Source organism: Mauremys reevesii, linkage group 12 (assembly GCF_016161935.1).
Source record: "Mauremys reevesii isolate NIE-2019 linkage group 12, ASM1616193v1, whole genome shotgun sequence".
NCBI lineage: Eukaryota > Metazoa > Chordata > Testudines > Geoemydidae > Mauremys > Mauremys reevesii.
The window spans coordinates 45,362,216-45,368,407 of NC_052634.1; the positions used below are offsets into that span (position 1 = coordinate 45,362,216).

General features: G+C 60.7%; 1 non-coding gene across 1 annotated transcript; it reads left to right on the forward strand.

The window, feature by feature from the left end:
- The first annotated feature begins 4,919 nt into the window (after positions 1–4,919).
- Positions 4,920–5,001, forward strand: TRNAS-CGA. Its single transcript has one exon. It is a non-coding gene; the product is annotated as a tRNA-Ser (tRNA).
- The last annotated feature ends 1,191 nt before the right edge of the window (positions 5,002–6,192 follow it).

Consider the following 6,192-nt stretch of genomic DNA (forward strand, 5'->3'; position numbering starts at 1 on the left):
TCTCCCTTGAAGCCACAGCTAGTCCAGAAACCCACACACAGGTAACGGGAGGTCCCTGCCTGGAGCCAGGGGCTCACGCGGGATTCGAATCCCAACGGCCGCAGCGCCTGGGGTGGGTGGGGCAGCGCCGCCTGGGGCCAGGGAACCGGGGCCTCCCCCCACGCGCCGAGTCTCTGTCCCGCGCTCTCTCCGCCAATCAGGGAGCGGGGAGGGGCGCGGCGAAGTGACGAGCTACGGCCCCTCCTCCACTAGAAGGTCGCGTGTAAGAGAGAGAGCGAGAGAACTACGCTTCCCAGTGTGCACCGGGAGGGGGCGCATTGCCCGAGCAACTGTCCGTCACTTCCGCTCTGAGACGAGCCAGGAACTACAACTCCCAGCCTGCCCGGGCGCCCGTCCTCCAGCCCAGGTGAGGGCGGGTCCCTGGGTCAGCCTGACATCTCCCCAACGCAACTCCTCATCCCCGCCCCGCCCCAGAGAGCCCCGGCCCCGCCTCCCGGTGCAGGGTCTGAAGCTGCCCAGCGTAGGCACGTGCTGCGCCGCCGCCCCTTTCACCCCGGCTGGTCAGGGCGGGGCCGGTCCGCTCTGTGCGGGGACTGGATCCTGTGTCCGCCCGCTGGGATGTTCCCGGCGCCCCTTGTTCGCTGGGTGTGGCGGGCCCAGGCACCGGCCGCGTGTCACCCCGACTCCCGCTGCCCCGGCCCCGCCTCCCGGGAGCCCGGCTCTAAACACCCGCTGCAGGGACAGTGACACCCCAGACAGACCCGCCCCTGGACTGAATGAGTCCTTCCCGAGCCCCTCCCCACTGTGCCCGCCCCAAAGCCCTGCCCCGCCCCTTCCCCAAAGCCCTGCCCCCGCTGTGCCCTCCCCAAAGCCCTGCCTCCTTCCCCCGATGTCCTGCCTTCACGCTGCCCCTAACCCCGAGGTCCCCCCGCACATCGCCTGTTCCCCTAATCCCGCCTCTTTCCCTGAAGTCCTGCCCTGCCCCTTCCTCCAAGGCACCACCCTCCCATTGCCCCTTTTCCCCAGCACCCCACCCTCACTCTGCCCCTTCCCCCGACTCCCCACTCGCGCATTGCCCCCCCAATACACCCCTCCCCTAAGGGCCCACCCCCACATGGCCCCTTTCCCCAAGTTCCTACCCTTGAGCTTCCCTTTCTCCCTAAGACCCTGCCCCTGCACCGCCCCTTCCCCCTGGGACTCCGCCCTCACACTGCCCTGAGACCCCACCCCTGCACCACCTGTTCCCTCTAATCCCTGCCCCTGCATCGCCCCTTCCCCCGAGACCCCACCCACATGCGTCCCCGTTGCCCCCGGATCCCGCCCGCACAGCGCCACTTCCCCCAACTCCCCCAATCCCCACAGCCCCCTCCCCGTATGACCCCCCCCCAGTACCACCCATTCACCCGAGACCCCGCCCTCACACTGCTCCTCCTGAGACCCTACACCACCCAGTAACAGGCAAGACTCTGGGAAGGGAGGGGGAGAAACATGCTTTGCTCTGCCACAGACTTCCCGAGTGTCCTTGGGCACATCACTCAGCCTCTCTGGGCCTCAGTTCTCCCATCCAGGAAATGGGGCTGGTGGCGTTTCCCGCCCTCGCACGAGCTGGGAAGAGAACTACCCTGTGAATTAAGAAGATGCTCCCAGTCCCCCTGCTCTCACCTCTAGACCCCCCTCTGCTCCCAGAGCCAGGGATAGAACCCAGAGGTCCTAGCACCCAGCCCCCTCCCTGCTCTGACCACTAGCCCCCACTCCCCTTTTAGGCTCACTGCCTTTTCTATCCACCCACCCCAGCTGTCCATCCCTTTGCTGCAGGTTTCTGGGGTGTCACCCCTGCTCTGCGCTCCCCCAGTGCAGCCCAATGCTTTTCCTCCCCTCAACCACACATCCTCGCCCCCGCATGCTGGATCATCTGCTTGGCCCCCCACCTCCTCTCGGGACGCGCTGTGCGGCGTGGCTGGGGATTGTGCAATGGCCCAGCACCAGGCAACGCAGAACGTAAACCACAGGCCCTGCCCCACCCCACTGGAGCTGCCCTCCAGGTGCATTTGAGCCCAGCACCTTGCATCTCTGCTCTCCTGTCCCACAAGGGGTGAGCTGCAGTCCCCACCATGCTCTGCAGCAGAGAGAAGGGTCAAGCCAACCAGCCCATTTAGGATGGGGGAATCAACACCCTTTTTCTGCACAGCCACTGACCATCAGCGGATTCCTCCTCCCTCCTGTGCCTCAGTACAAATAAATCTCTGTATCTAGACAGCCAGTCCATCCGCTGCACCTCAGTCCCCCATGCCTGAGCCTCCCTGGCAAAGCCCTGCACCTTGCTCCATAGAATTAAGTCTCACATCTCGCTGGGAATTCGACTTATTGTGCCCAGAGCGTCTCGGCCCCGCTCAGTAGATGACCTGAGAAACACAGTGTCCGGCTTTTCCAAAGAAGAGCTTAGACCCCTCATCATGTGGCCTAAAGGATGAGGCATCTCCTGTGGATCGGATGATTCAGGATTTGAGTCCCCTCGTGGTTGTGCTCACTTTGTGCTGCAAGTCCTGCTGCCTTCAGGGCTGGAACCTCTTCTTGGCTGCTCAGGCCAATGCTCTGGCTTCAGCTAGAGCCCCAGGAAGGAGTTGGGGGGTGGGCGTCACAAAGGCTGGGGCATGAGCCCCAGGTGCTTCCAGTCTCGCCTTTGCCCTTCCTGACTTGCCAAAGAAAATGGGCGGCTCCACTTCCAAAGTCAGCACCATGAGTGGGAACGGTAAGAGGCCCCATCAGGGGGCCCAGCTCTGCTTTCCTACCATCTCCTGATGTTAACCACAGAGCATCAGCAGCCGCCCTGCAGGCTGGCCTGAGGGTGGCCTTCAGTGGGGGTTCGGCATGGCAGGGAGCAGCCTGGCTGGGTGTCTCTGTGGCTGTCTGCTGGCCACGCATAAGTCATGGTCCTGCCCTCCTCTTGCCCTGCCTTCCATTGCTCTGTGGATTTTAAACCTTCCCTTGGAGCTGTCAGCACCAGCCGCCTCTGCTCCAGGTGCCCAGAGGAGGAGAGGTGCTGGGCTCCTGCCTGAGACTCTGTCTCCCTCCTGCCTACGAAGCCTGGCCCTGGCCCTCCTTCCTTCAAGCGCCAGGTGGGCAAGAGGAAAAGCACAAAGGCAAGTGCCAAACTTGTGGGCACCAGGTGAACCTGTGAGAATCCCAACCCTCAGGTGTCAGTTCTAGAGCCCTAACCCACTGCAGCCTCCCACCCAGAGGCCTGAGTCACCCAGCAGGAGGGGAAAGATTTGCTCTTGCACAACAGGACACAGGGAAGTTGAGCCCTGTGAGCTCCAGGGCTTTACCGCAAACCAACACAAGGTCCCACTGAGATTTGAACTCAGATTGCAGGATTCAGAGTCCTGAGAGCTGCCCGTTACACCATGGGACCAGCTCCTACTGTCTTTTCTGCACATCAGTGACCCTCACAGGGCTGGCTCATGTAAGGGACTGTTGGCCCCTTACTAAAGCTTAGTGGGGGGTTTGGTTGGCTAATTCCCAGCACCAATAGAAGGGGGAAGGGCCAATGGGAAATCAGGACCCTGAGACTGACAGTCCCCTGGGCAATGGGGAGAGGCCAAAGCTCCAAGTTAGCCGGACTGACAGGCCAGGCAGTGTAATGAGGGAGTCACCAAGCCAGGGGGTCCCATCCTCCGTGTGAGCTGGAACTGCCTGGGGCAGAGTGGGGCAGAGCTAAGGCGAGAGCAGGAGCCCGAGAAGAGCCAGGGAGCAGAGCTGTGCAGGTGTAGTGCCAGAAACTGCTCCCTGTAGGACTTTGCTACCTGCAGCAGTTACTGAGACCTGAGGTTGTTCTTATTTGCTGACTTGTCCTAATTGGATCAAACTTGACAGTGGTTTCTCTAGCAAAGGCCAATCCCTGGCCGCTTGGTCCAGACATCCTCATTCACATCAGGCTGGGGTGACCAGATGTCAAAGATGAAATATCGGGACGCGGGTGGTGGAGCAAAAAAAAAAAAGCCAAAGCCCCCCCCCCACCCCCGCCAGGCGGCAGTGGCACAGCCCTGTCTCCACCCAACTCTCGGTTCCGACCCACGATACACCCCCAGCTCCCCCATCCCCTCACTCCTGGGCCCGGCCTGGGCTCTGAGCTCTGCAGCCGAGCCGCGCTCCAGGTCCCTCCTGCAGCTCCCGGGCAAGGGGAGAACCAGGCAGCCGGGCCCGGGCCCTCCTGGCAGGAGCGTGTCTGCCCCACGTGTGTCTCTGACCCCCACCCACATGGGCCCTGCCCGCTCCGCACTGCCCCCAGCCCCACTGCGCTGCCCCGCAGGCTCCAGGGCTGGAGCAGCCTCCATGCTGCGCTCCCGGCCATGGCCATGGCCCATGTGCAAACGTGGGAGGGAGGAGGAATGCCACCTGCTTGGGGAAGAGGCAGGGCCAGGGCGAGGATTTGGGGAGGGATCCAATGGGGCAGTGAGGGGGTGGGGCTGGGGGCAGGGCCAGGCCGGGGATTTGGGGAGGGATCCAATGGGGGAAGGAGGGGGCGGAGTCGGGGGGGCGAGTGTCCCTTCGGGCTCTGCCTGTGTGCCAGGGCAGAGGGCAAAATTTTTGTTTGTCCAGTGTCCCGACCAAACATCAGTCGGGACGTGGGACAAACAAGCAAATATTGGGACAGTCCTGATAAAATTGGGACGTCTGGTCACCCTACATCAGGCTTCAAGTTGAGAATCATTTCCCCTTCCTGCTCTGTGGGAGGGGAGACTTTTAAACGCGCTCTCTGTGCGACTGCACATGGCTAAGCAAAGAGAACAAACCCCCAATCCCCCCTGTGCTTTGGGAGCCAGGTTTGCGGTGGGAATTCTGTAGTTCAGATGACTTCACGCCTGGGCATTGTGATTCTTTACCAGTTTCTCTGGCATTGGGGCAGTTTTGTGCTCACAGCTGTGATGGCCGAGTGGTTAAGGTGTTGGAGTCGAAATCCAATAGGGTTCCCCTGCGCAGGTTCAAATCCTGCTCACAGCGAGGCCTGTGTTTTAGCCAGTCTCTCACCGGGGCAACACCTCTGTACAACCTCCTGAGACACTCTCAATTCTCTCCCCACCCCAAGGAAATCCTGTTCTGCTCCTTTCATCGAGATCCCTGGGACACCCCCTCACACTGTGTCCCTGAGGGGTCAGGCAAAACTCTCAGCACCTGAAGCCTCTGCCACTCACCTGGTGCCCCATAGATCAGCCATAGCCCTGGTTCTGCTCCTCTCTCTAGAGTGTGACAGGAGCCAAGTCAGTGACTCCATGGGAGCTACGGGGCTGCAGAACCAACAGAGCAAAAATAGGTGCTCAGCGCCCACTGGCAGCCAGCTCCCCCAGCCCCACTACAGGCCTTGCTGACAAGCTCCTCCTCTTCCCCTTCAGCGCCTCCCGCCTGCCAGTGATCAGCTGTTCAGTGGGGTGCAGGAGGCACTGGGCGGGGAGGGGGAGGAGCAGGGACAGGAAGAGGTTGGGGAGGGAGAGGAATGGGGCAGGAAGGTGCAGGATGGGAATAGAGGGGACAGGGGTGGGAGCTTGGGGGAAGGGGTGGAGTGGGGACAGGGCAGAAAAGGGAGGATTTGTCCTGGGCCCTGCACCCCTCTAGGGCCGGCCCTGAAGGGAAGCACCGACTATCACAGTGACAATACAACTGACCAGCATTGCGGGGGAGGCTGAGGGAGATCCGCACTCACAGTGATGCCAGTGCAGTGATGCAACACGTCGTCCACACTGATGCCCGGGAATTTCAGCAGGGCTCAGCGAGCTTTATGCTTCTCATGGAGGTGGATTACCAGGAGCGCTCCAGCTGCAGAGCCCAGGTGCTCCATGTGCCTTGCGAGTGTGGACACCTCAGGAGTTAGGACCCCTGGGGCTGCTTTAATGGGCTCTAACTTGCAAGTGTAGCCAAGCCCTAGACTATGTCACTTGTGTGACTTACTTGTGCTATTGTAATAAATACAATAGACGTGCAATGGTCAGAAATCGCACCAGCAGAGAAGTATATTGCAGGGAAACCCTAAGGAAATTAAGAGTTTAAATTATCCTCCACATGCCCCGCGTCCCACTAAAATGAATCCAACCCACAGGTCACATGGGCAGAAGTATCGGTGTCAGGATGCTACATTGTTAGCACAGTAAATGAAGCTGCAAAATAAATGATGTTTAAATGACCTCACTCTATTTTTTA